The 12,383-nt window shown below is 44.7% G+C and overlaps 1 pseudogene across 1 annotated transcript; it reads right to left on the bottom strand.

Annotated features, from left to right (window-relative positions):
- Positions 1 to 10,424: 10,424 nt before the first annotated feature.
- LOC308354488 (dnaJ homolog subfamily A member 1-like) lies at positions 10,425 to 11,611 on the bottom strand (annotated as a pseudogene). The gene has a single exon. The product of its transcript is annotated as a dnaJ homolog subfamily A member 1-like (transcript).
- Positions 11,612 to 12,383: the final 772 nt, after the last annotated feature.

The following is a 12,383-nucleotide window of genomic DNA, read 5'->3' on the forward strand; positions in this document are numbered from 1 at the left end:
CCTGACTGAGTGTCTAGCTCAGTGCTTTACATACATAGTGCCTTGTATGCAAAGCTGCATGACAGGATGTATATGGTGTACTGAGCATGTGTCCATCATTGCCTCCCCACCTGGACTCCCCTTTCTTTTGGGGATGCTGAACTGGTCAATGGCCTCAGAGCTGCTAGCACCTCCCAGCCCCAACTGGGTCAGGGCAGACCCCTAGCTCAAGCTGGGTCAATCAGATTTTCTCTCCAGAGAGTTCTGGAACATGGGTACAAGAAAAAGAGTCAGTTATCTGGGGGAACAGAACTACAATGTCCTGAGTGGTCACGGCCCAAGGTTTCACAGACTAAAGCCAGAGACAGGGAAAGCTACAAGTGAGCGAGCCAAGAGACAGCTTACAGACGGAAGGGCAGACAAGGAATTCTAGCTGTGCGGAAAGCAGGAACTCTGGTTTTCTTGTGCATGTGGTGTGATAGCATTTCCTTTCCTAGAGGCCTGAGGGAGCATCTACTGAGTAAAGAAATAAAACCACCTTCTATTTATGTTAAGCAAGTGCCTTGTATTACTGGTATAAAAGAACATATGTCCCAAACCCAGTCTGGGAAGGAATCTAATTCCATATGATGTAATTCGCAAACTTCTTCTGGAAAGAAATGAGCATTCTTGATTAAAAAAACAAATTAAAACAATTTCAGGATAAACTTTAATTTTTTTAAGATTTTATTTATTTGTTTGAGAGAGAGAGAGAAAGCGCATGAGTGTGCACACACAAGTGGTAGGGAGGGGCAGAGGGACAAGCACACTCTCCACTGACCACAGAGTACGAACGATGCTGGGCTTGCTCCCAGGACCCTGACATCACGACCTGAGCCAAAACCAAGAGTCAGATGCCCAACCGACTGAGCCACCCAGATGCCTCATATGATAAACTTTCATGAAGACTGGTCTGGGAAACCTGTCACCCACCCACTCAGTCAAGTGAGACAGAGGTGATCTTTCATCAAACATCCTTTTCTTATTATATCTGGTCTAATCATCTAACTATGCAAGATCGCACTACGTCTCATGCTTAAATTGTCTGAAAAGTTTGCTTTAGCAAGAGCCATCAGTCATGCTCTGAGGCAGTCATGGTCAAAATGTGGTCTCACCAGGGAACTTGCTAGAAATGCAAATTCTCAGACCTACTAAATTCTCAGACCCCTCTGGGGGCGGGGTCCAGGTGGTGCTATTGCATGGGAAATTTAAGAACCACTGCCCTGGGGGCTCTGAAGCTTCTAATGGTGGTTGTTGGACACCTTTCAGAACCACCTTTGGGCTGGGTTATGTGGGAGTGGAGAGAACCTAACCACAAACCACCTTTCCACCTTCTTCTTGGTGCAAAGTGGCCTCATTCCAAAGAATCAACTATCCTAAAGATGGGGGCTTAGAAAGTGACCCGGTGAAAAGCCCACCTACTGTTTACTCTGTAAACTGTGGGGCTGTGTTTAGGGAACATACCCAGTTCCTCTTCAGTTGGCCCCATGGGAAGCCCAAGCTGTTGATGAGCCCTCGCTTCCCCGCTGAGGAGAAGGTTGATGAGTCGGCCCTGCCGAGCTCCCCTTACGGGGAACATGCCGGAACAAGTCAGCAAAACTCTGATTTGCCTGCAGTTGTTAGCCACAAAGATCTCCCTCTGACACATTTAGCTTGGAGATAATGTCATGTTCCCAAACAGCAGAGCTTAAACTTGACAGATGGCAAGAGCTACTATCTTTCCTTAAAATGAAGAGCAGGGAACCTTAATAATTGGGGGAACACAAATTTGGAAAAGACAAAAATGGTCACCTCCTTTCTAGACTATTCCTCACCAGCCCTCTCCTACCTGCATCCAGGGCAAACTGTTTATTCTTTCTTTTGTGCCCCATAGCAGCACCCCTCTCCCCTAACACATCATCATACATCATCCTTGCTTCTAAATCGGCTCCTGAACAAGACTCTTGGAGGGCCAAAGCAATGAATTGTCATTTTTGTGTTCTCTGTGTTTGGCAAAATTCTCGTGCTAAATGAATGAGCCTTAACTAAGACTGACTCAGATGTTTGGGTGGGAAACAGAACCAACCAGCAGATTCTAAGACTCATTCAGTCAAACCTTCCTGACTATACAGATTTCTGTTGGATGCACACTTGTGCCCCCCCACCCCTCCTCCAGACATAAACATACATCCTGATGGGGAGTTCAGGTCCATGAGCATTTTCTTTCAGTTTAAAAATGCTTCAACTGGCTATCATAGATAATTGTAACAGTCCATCCAAATAGAACTAGCTTCCAAAGCACTCGTAAAGGAAGGTGTGTGTGGGGTCATTTCTGTTCCCAACACTCAACCAAAGAAAAATCTTGAGAATTCAAACTGCATTTTTTTTTTCCCACCTTATCAGTGCCTTAGGGGCTGCTCAGAAGTGTACCTTTGTGTTCTCCGGAACAAGGGTTTGCTAAGGAAAGGAGGAGTGTCAATAAGATTAGACACTGTTTTCTTAGTTGAGTGCCCTGGCACCATTCAGGGACTTGGGGTGCCATTTACATATAAACAGTGTAATTGCAGTGATAGCAGGAGCTGGCACAAATTAGGCTGGTGCTTGATATGCTAATTACAATTCTCTATAATCCAAGGAGGCTGTTTGGAAAGAGAATTTAGAATCAGAGAGAATTGAAACTGCTGAGGTTAAGTGACTTGCCAGAAGGTCACATAGCTCATGAATTGGAACTTGTCTGTGTGTTTTGAATGTACAAAAGGTTTGACATACAGTATCTCATTGAATCCTCACAGTTCTTGGGGAGGGGGGGATTTTATCGCTATTATTGTCTTGCTGTTGGTGGACAAAGGAAACTCCATGGAGAGAAATTAAGGCACAGTTTGCCCAGATTTGCTCAGCTAACAAGATCCCCTGTGGGGGCACCTGGGTGGTTCAGTGGGTTAAAGCCTCTGCCTTCGGCTCAGGTCATGATCCCAGGGTCCTGGGATTGAGCCCCGCATTGGGCTCTCTGCTCAGTGGCGAGCCTGCTTCCCCCTCTCTCTCTGTCTGCCTCTCTGCCTACTTGTGATCTCTGTCTGTTAAATAAATAAATAAAAACGTAAACAAAACAAAAAGAAGATCCCCTGGTCCTTTGAGATTTTGAGGTCAGTCTGGTCCTCAAGAAGGACATTGGCACGTCATTCTTTGCTTGCCAGGGGCAGAGCAAACTGGGTGTTAAAGCAACAATGACCGTGGACTGCCTAGTTCCCATTATTATTATTTTTTAAAGATTTTTATTTGTTTATTTGAGAGAGAGAGCCAGAGAGAGGGCACAAGCAGGGAGAGCAGCGGAGGGAGAGGGGGCTCGATCCAAGGACCCTGGGATCATGACCTGAGGTCGAAGGCAGATGCTTCACTGCTTAACCGACTGAGCCACCCCGATGCCCCACCTGGTTCCCATTACTATTATACATTATTAAAGTCTGGTTTCTTAAATCAGAAAAAAAAAAAAACCCTATAAATTTTCTGTAATTTAAATTAGCCTTCGGGGCACCTGGCCGCCTCAGTCAGTGAAGCATGCAACACCTGATTTCAGGAGGGTGAGTTCAAGCCCTGCGTTGGGCAATGAGCCTACTTAAAAAATAATAATAATAAAAGAAAATAAATTAGTCTTCTGTTTAGTACCCAGCCAAATTCACCATTACGAAGATTTTTATATTTCACGCCATTTAAAGCTGTGTAAATAGGAACAAAGATTTTATTAACGTTGTGAATCAGGAGGAAAAAATGTATAAAATTTTCCTTTCCATTTTCCCCCTCATTTGAGATTAGTAGTGTATCTAGCAGCAATTGATGCAGTATATTCTCTGTCTTTACTTTAATTTTTTAATTTTTTTAAGATTTTATGTATTTATTTGGCAGAGAGAGAGAGGATGAGCAGGGGGGAGGGGCAAGGGGAGAGGGAGAAGCAGGATCCCCACTGAGTAGGGAGTCCCAGGCACGACTCCATCTCAGGACCCCGGGGATTATGACCCTGTAAGGGCCTATGCAGCCAGAGCGGCCCCACCCCGGTTAAACTGCCATTTTGTTGTAAAACTCAAATATGACTCTGTTCCCCCCCCACCCAGGGGAACTTATTTAAAAGCAAGTCCGGGAAACCAGTCCCAGGTAACAAAGTCCAAGTACAAGGGTGGGTCAGGCCAGGTGGAGGTATTCAATCAGTGGGGGCGCATACTGTCTCCTAGCTACCAAGGAGCATGGGCCCCCGCCCTTTGGGAGCCTTTTGGCGCCAATCCTAACCAAGGTGTGATAGGCTAAATTGAATGTCTACTAGGGTAAATTATAACTCAATTGGTCACCTAACATGACTGTGCTGCTTTCTCTGTGTGTTACAATTTCATTGGCCGCCTGTGTGTGGCCAGGCCCAACTCACATGGCCTTTGTTCTAAAAGTTAGTCTGGAAAGCAGGGAGGGGTCGTCCTCTCTGTAGGGGTAGCCCTGACTGGTCTGTTGACTGTCAGTCTGATTCCTGATGCTTGGCGCGAAATAAAGCATCTTGACCTTTGCTTTGTATCAGTCTCGCTCCTTTAATCACGGACCCATTATTGGGGTACCCATTTTTGGGAGGACCCAACAACCCTAACTGAAAGTAGATGCTTCACTCACTGAGCCATCCAGTACCCTCTCTGTCCTTACTTTTCAAAAATTAGAAAAGGAAACATTCATGTTTATGTATTTGGAGAGGCGTACTTATACTTTTGCACAGTAGAAGTAATGGGTGGGTAGATGAATGAATGAAGTCATTTCTCCTTTATTCAAGAAATTTCTTAGTGATCGACAGGGCATCTCTCAGACTTACCCTGAAATGTGTACACAATCTGGTCCTGGTTGTTTGTGCAGGATAAATATGGAAGTGTTGCAATTCGTATGCCATAAGTCCAGCTTAGGCATTCCGCTCCTGTGCTGTGCCCTGAAGCAAGCCAACCTCGCAATGACAGGACATGGGAATCAGTCATTACCCAGAGAACTTCCGAGAGCTTGGACAGTGTGCAGGATAGAGCTCAGGGGCTGAGATAGGGGCACCGTGAAGGAGATGGATGATGGCTGTGTGTGGCACATAGAAAAGTCTCAAGGAAAACATACTCTCTGAATTTATTGGCTTAGAAGTCATTGGGCAAGCAGAGAGAGGAGAAAGATGAAACTTCTGGAGCCCAGAACCAACTTAAAGGATCAGGAAAGTGGTACAGAGAAGCATCTTCTCTTCCCTCAAGCATCAGCCTTGTCCTCTAAAAGTGCCTTCCAAGTAGACTCCTGGCCAACCTTCTGCCTCCTTCGATCGACCCTCGGACAGCACATAGTTCCAGGAAAACCTCAATGTCCTCCAAAGCAGACAAACAGAGGGACGGGATTGTGACAACTCTCTCCTTAGTTCTCAACACTGCCATAGGGGACAAGGAACTGAAAACATTCAAATCTGTGGCAAGAGATGCTAAGACAATTCCACACACAAATGCGAAATCATCAGTTACATCATGCACACTGATGACATGATTTTCTTTTTTTTTTTTTTTAAGATTTATTTATTTATTGAGAGAGAGAGAGAGAGAGAGAAAGTGCAGGTGGAAGGGCAGAGGGAGAGGGAGAGAGACTCCTTCTGAGCCACGAGCCTGACCCCAGGACCCAAGATCATGACCTGAGTTGAAATAAAGAGTCAGATGCTCAACCAATGGAACCACCTAGGCGCCCACAGGATTTTCACATCTACAAAGGCTGCTGCTATCATTAAGGGCTTTCCTAAGGCATTTTGTTAAAACAGCATTGGATCTGACCACATCATCTTTGCACTTGAATAAAATGTCTGAGATGGAGATGCTTATCGTTTTTGAAGGCACTGATCAAAGTCATGCTTCTTCATCTGATAGCAGGTAAGTGCCACCCAAGGGCAATCTTGGTGGGCTGGCCCTTGTCCATTGCGAATTTCACCATGTAGCACAGAGGGAAACAGGTCCAAACACAGCAGTGTTGTCAAATGGACACGGGAAAATCTCGAGTCATTTCCCTCGTGCCTGTTTTCCCAAGTCTCAAAGAATCTATGCTTCTTCATTGGCTCCTCTCAAATGACGCTCTCCTAGGGCCACGTAAACTTCTGAAGGGACCTAAAGACAGCTAGTTGTTTCAGGGTCAGCCTTTCCCTAGGTCACCATACAGGGATCAGGGATTGTGCCGCTCCTCACTCAGTGGCCGTTTCCACATTTTTAATTTAAAAACTGCTTCCCCACCTTTTCAGATTTTAACTTACATAGAATTTGAACAGAACTGATTTTTCCTGTATGGACTCCATGCACTCCCAAGGGTCTCTGATTCCTGCTAAATATAAAACTCTCCTTCCACCATCATCTCACTGATGAATGGAAATTCTAGAAATACTCCTGCCTTTCTGAACCCAGAGAGCAGACATCAGGCATTAAATTTCCCATGAAGAAGCAAGACATCCACGGTTATCATTTCTGCCTGATGATGGTTAGTTCTCTCCTTCCCGTTGCCTCTCTCACACATCTGTCCTCTGTGCATCTGGTGAAGTCACCTCCCTGTCACCCCTAGGCAAGGTCCCCAGCTGCTCTGCTGGATGCCTGCCACCCTGGGGTCGCCCCACCTGTGGGGAAGGCAGGAGCATATGCTGGGAGGTAGTGCAGGGTACGGCAGTGGGTGAGAACTCCTGAGGGCAAAGCTTGGCTCTGGCACTCAATGGTGTTGTGGGGTTTGTTGAATTACTTTTTAAAAATAAATAAAATCTTTGAAAAAAAAAAAAGAAGGAAGAGAACAGCATATCTAGGTCCCCTTATTCCCTTTGATAAGCCACATTTGCTACCTCCACCGTAAAGCCTGACCAGACTTAATTACTTCCCTTTGCATGTTTTCTTCCTTTTTTATTTATTTATTTTTTTTTTTTTTTAAAGATTTTATTTATTTATTTGTCAGAGAGAGAGAGTACACACAAGCAGGCAGAGAGGCAGGCAGAGGCAGCGAGAGAAGCAGGCTCCCTGCCGAGCAAGGAGCCCGATGTGGGACTCGATCCCAGGACCCTGGGATCATGACCTGAGCCGAAGGCAGCGGCTCAACCAACTGAGCCACCCAGGCGTCCCTGTTTTCTTCCTTTTTTAAAAAAAACTTGCAAATCAGAATACCTATTCATAATTTTCCAGTAAGAAATGGACTACCGGGGTGCCTGGGTGGCTCAGTGGATTAAAGCCTCTGCCTTCAGCTCAGGTCATGATCTCAGGGTCCTGGGATAGAGCCCCACATCTGGCTCTCTGCTCAGCGGGGAGCCAGCTTCCCGGCTCTCTCTCTGCCTGCTTCTCTGCCTACTTGTGATCTCTCTGTCAAATAAATAAAATCTTTTAGAAAAAAAGAAAGAAAGAAACGTACTACCGAGCACATTCTTTCCCTGGAAGTGGATTTACATAAGAAAGCTAAATTACCATCGGAAAGTTGGTTGGTGGGCACAGACTCAGAGGTGCTCGTGTCATGAATCAATGATACATTGCTTCATACCTTCATCCACTAGTAATAGCTGGGATCTTTATTTAGGTCTTGCTGGAGGCCCAAAAATAGGGTTCTCAATATCTGCGTATTAAAATGTCATCTCAGGGTCGCCTTGGTGTTGCAGTGGGTAAAGCGTCTGGCTCTTGGTTCCCACTGGGGTCCTCATCTCAGGATTATGAGATCGAGCCCCACGTGGGGCTCTGTGCTCAGTGGGGAGGTTGCCTGAGACTTTCTCAACCCCTCCCTCTGCCCCAAACCCTGGTGTAACCTCTCTCTCTCTTTCACTCTCAAAAATAAGTAAATAAATAAATCTTTTAAAAAATATAATCCTCACAACAGCCCTGTGAGTAAGGCACCATTATCATCACCATTTTTTAAGAGAACTGAAGCACGGAGAGTAGGTCACCCATCCGAGGATACAAGTTGGCAATGTTGGGGTCTGGCGCCAGAGCCCCAGCTCACAGCCGCTGGCTTGTGCTTTCTCATAGAAGTAATGGGGCAAGCACTCACTGCTGCCTCTCACTGCACCTTGCATGATGTTCGTGGCCCCAAACTCACTCAGCTGTTTTTATTTTGATGCTGCTTGATATTTGCACATCTTTCCCCATACTCGCAGCCTTCGGCTTAGGAGGAGCAGGGAAGAAACTAGGGGTTGCCGATCTTCTCTTTTCCTTTGATGTCATACGCCATCGCTTTCAGCAGACGAGCCAACACCAGGAAGTGACAAGAATAGAAAATAATAGGATAGAGGTCCTAGGTCATTCGTGCTGCTTTGAACGCTAAACCAGGCGAATCCCCGTCCGGGCTGCTCCTGATTCAAAAGGAAAGCCTCTCTGTGCTGCCGGAGCCCTTGCTTACTGAGTCTTAGATCCGGGCTTCTCAGCAGAACACTCACCTGTTCCCAGCAGTGCTTGAATTTACAAATTCTTTAAAGGGTGTGAATCTGCTCTGTAATTCACTTTGACAAGTTCCAGGCATCTAGGACAAATTCTTTGCTGGTTTTTGTGATCTTGATTTTGCCACACTTCATTAACTGAGATTAAAATGAGTTTCTCTTTGAAAAGCTGTAGGATGACGATACTTCTTGTCCATCTTCTCGCCCCGGAAGTATATGTAGAAATAGTACAAAAGAATGCTTTGGCCTCCATAATTTTCAGTGAATAAAGCAAAAAATGAAATCCAGAACGTTCTCCTTGACAGAACATTTTCTAAGACTCTAGAATCTTGCTGAGTGAAGAGATAGAAGGGCATCATCCCCGAAGAGGGATTTGAACAGACGGGCAATTCTTTTAAGTTTTAAGTAACCAGTCCCTTGACCTTGATGATACATTTGTAGAGATTTTCAAGAGTGGGAGCAAGGAAAGAAGGAGAAAGGCAGCTTTGATGATTACATAAAATCCTGATGCGTGTAGAATGTTCTCAGTATGTGGAATATTCAAGGTGCCAGACAATGACAAAGATACGACTCTTTTCGTCTTTAAGAATAAAGACCAGAAGGATAGCCACAGTAATGGTGGCAGCTCTCCTCCAGCTCTGAAAGTTCCTGGCTGTCTTCCGTCTTGACCCCCTCTTGCTCCAGGGGTGAGTTACAGTAGTTAGAAAAGAGGCAGAGATCTACCACCTACCTACTGCGTGCGGATTTCTGTACTGCCCTGTGGCTCTGTACTTGAGAAGGTTATCCTCTTTGGAAGACAGCCAAGAATACATCTACAGAGTTGAAAGAGAACCCCTGGCCCAGATAACAATCTTCTCTGCAGCATTTTTTGAAACATCGCCTTCAGCCTAGGCAACGCTTTTCCTGAGAGCTTGTGGTGGTACTTTTAAAGACAGCCCGTTCCAGTCTATTTCACTTATCTTTTAAGGGATGAAAACAATTAAGTCCTTTAAATAGTGTGTTAATACAGACTAGACAATGACTTTTTATTTTCTTTATCTCCTCTTTCTATGCTTCCATGATTATTTTGTTTTTCATTACTTAATAAGTTTCTAAACTCCTTGATGATATTTGAGAAGCACCCTACAGAGAAAACAGAAATAAGCAAACAAATTAGGTTGCATGGCAGAGAGGAACGGGGAGTTCATGAAGTCACCGAATGTTGTATCCTAGGTGGTAAAATGGCGTTATGTCGTTGCAAAAAATAAGATCCTCATGTCACTGTAGGACAAAAGCAATTCATGGAGCTAAAAGACTGTCTATTTCGCATCATCTCCAAAGCAGGCTTTGATCTGGACAGCTACTAAGAAGGTTTAGCTGCTCAGAGACTTGCAGTCTTTAAATATATAATGATTTTTCAATATTTACACGGTCTTTTTCAAGGGCAAACACGACCCATTAAAGCACGAAGACCGTGCTTCACCGATTCACATATTTGTAAAACAGAGAATGGTTGCTCTATTCTGTTTCAGCTTGATGCCTTGCCTTATGCTGATCCCAGGACCCCAGGACCATGACCTGAGCCCAAGGCAGATACCTACTCTGCTGAGTCACCCAGGCACCCTCTCTAACAGTCTTCTAACCAATTATATGTAAAAAAGTTAAACAAAACGAAAAATTCGTGTCTTCTTAGTGAAGCTGGACGTAAACAGGAGTCTGTCTGATCCAATTTGGAGAACATTCTTACCTTGAGGAATGTGCATGTGTCTTGGGGTGACCTTATAGCCTGAGCTGCCTGTTCAGGTCCAGCTCATGCCTGTTGTCTCATGTCATTATTAATAGTGTCCCTTCATTCTCAAATATTCTTTTTTTTTTAATTTTATATTTGAGTTTATTCCTCATTTAACTTTTAAAACACTACTATAGTTTAATATTAAAAACAAAAACAATAGCAAGTAGAGAGCTATGATTATAGTCCTTCACTCATTCACTACTGCACATAAAGTGCTAGCAGTGTTATTCATTGGCCCCATTAAGAGGTCTGACACCAAACACCACCCCTGGGAGGATGTTCATCATCCTCATGTGCTTCCCCATTGTAATGGCGCCGTCTTTCCCGATTTGGGTCAAAGTCCACCAGTTCTACCTGGTCCATTCATCAGTCTCTTCTACTTCCTTCCTCTCCAGCAGGAGTTTTTCCAGCAAAGAGAGTTTATCAGGAGAGAGAAAGCCATTCTCAGGAAAGTTTACCTTAAATTCGACGATGAGGCGACCCTTCTCATATGGTCTACGATAAATTGGCATGCCTTCATTTAGTACACACTTGATATCTCCATGCTTGACAATTTGACCCGGATGAGAGGTGATGACAATGGTTCAGTTTGTCAAGAGTAGATATTGGCTTTTGAAAACCGCACAGTGCTTCAACCAGCTGTATGTCCATACACATGAAAAGGTCTTCTTCTCGCTGAATAAAAACAGCATGGTCCTTCTTATCTAAAACAATGATAGTATCTCTTGGTTCCAGTCCTGGTTCTTGGTCTCCTTCACCATGGAATGTTATCTTCTGACCATCTTTCATGCCTTTGTCAATATGAACTTCTAGAATCTTCTTCTCTTGAACTATCTTCCTTCCATTGCAGCTTTTACATCTATTTTTAGGACTGATCCGTTCCCCATGGCACTGGCACTCCAGGCACACAGATTGAATTTGCTGAACCATTCCAGGTCCTATCTGATGAATTCTTATTTGCATTCCAGTACCTGGGCAATTGGGACAACATTCAACTCCTCCTTTCTTACCACCTCGGCCTTCACATTTATCGCAAATCACATTCTTCTGCAGAGCTAGTTTTCTTGTTGCACCATTATATAAATCTTCTAAGGTTACTGAGAGCTGATGGACAACATTTTTACCTCTCCTTTCTCTCTGCATTCTTCCTCCTCCTCCAAAAAACATATCAAAGATGTCCATGGGGGAGCCAAAACCACCACTGGCTCCACCTTCTTAAATTGCCTGTTCGCCTCCTTTGTCATACTTTTCTTTGTATCAGAGAGTACTTTGTAAGCTTGAGAAATCTGTTTAAACTTCTCTCCTTCATTTGGATTCTTAACAGGGTAGTACTTCAAGGCCAGTTTCCTGGAGGCCTTTTTCAATTCTTCTAGGGTAGCTTTGGGTTTGACCCCCAAATTATCATAGTAAGTGGTTTCTTTCACCATTTTCTACAGCCGGTGAGAGGGCCAAGGCCGATGTGGGGGAGCAGGAAGGAGCACGTTGCTGGGTGCAGCTCAGGTAGCCGCCGCTCCTCCATTCTCAAATATTCTACGGTCTGATCATGATAACCCTAATCATAGACAAGAGGACTGCTTCAGAATAACAACCAGTGGGTCCCTGTGCTGGAGGTTCCTAACTAGGGGCTGACAAAAGAACAGAATAGCAATGCTCTCCAAGGCCCTTTTGCTTTCAGTTTCTCAGATCCTGTGGGGAGTATTTAAAGAGACAAATGTGAAATGGACTTATTCTAAGTAATAATACTGAGGGCCACTGAAAAAACATGATTAACTCTCAAGGCGCCTGGGTGGCCCAGTTTGTTGCGCATTTGACTCTTGGTTTCAACACAGGTCATGATCTCAGGGTCATGAGATGGAGGCCTGAGTCAGGCCCCACATCAGCCTGGAGTCTGCTTGGGATTCTCTCCCTCTGTTCCTCCCCCCATCGCCACCCGCACTCTCTAAAATAAAATAAATAAAATCTTTAAAAAAAAAATTAACTCTCAATAGTCTGCCCCAATAGGATAATCAGGAATATGTATAACTGAGAATTTTTTTTTTAAGATTTTATTTATTTACTTGACAGACAGAGATCACAAGCAGGCAGAGAGGCAGGCAGAGACAGAGAGAAGGAAGCAGGCTCCCCGCTGAGCAGAGAGCCTGATGTGGGGCTCGGATCCCAGGACTCTGAGACTGTGACCTGAGCCGAAGGCAGAGGCTT

This window comes from Martes martes, assembly GCF_963455335.1.
Source record: "Martes martes genome assembly, chromosome: 13".
Lineage (NCBI taxonomy): Eukaryota > Metazoa > Chordata > Mammalia > Carnivora > Mustelidae > Martes > Martes martes.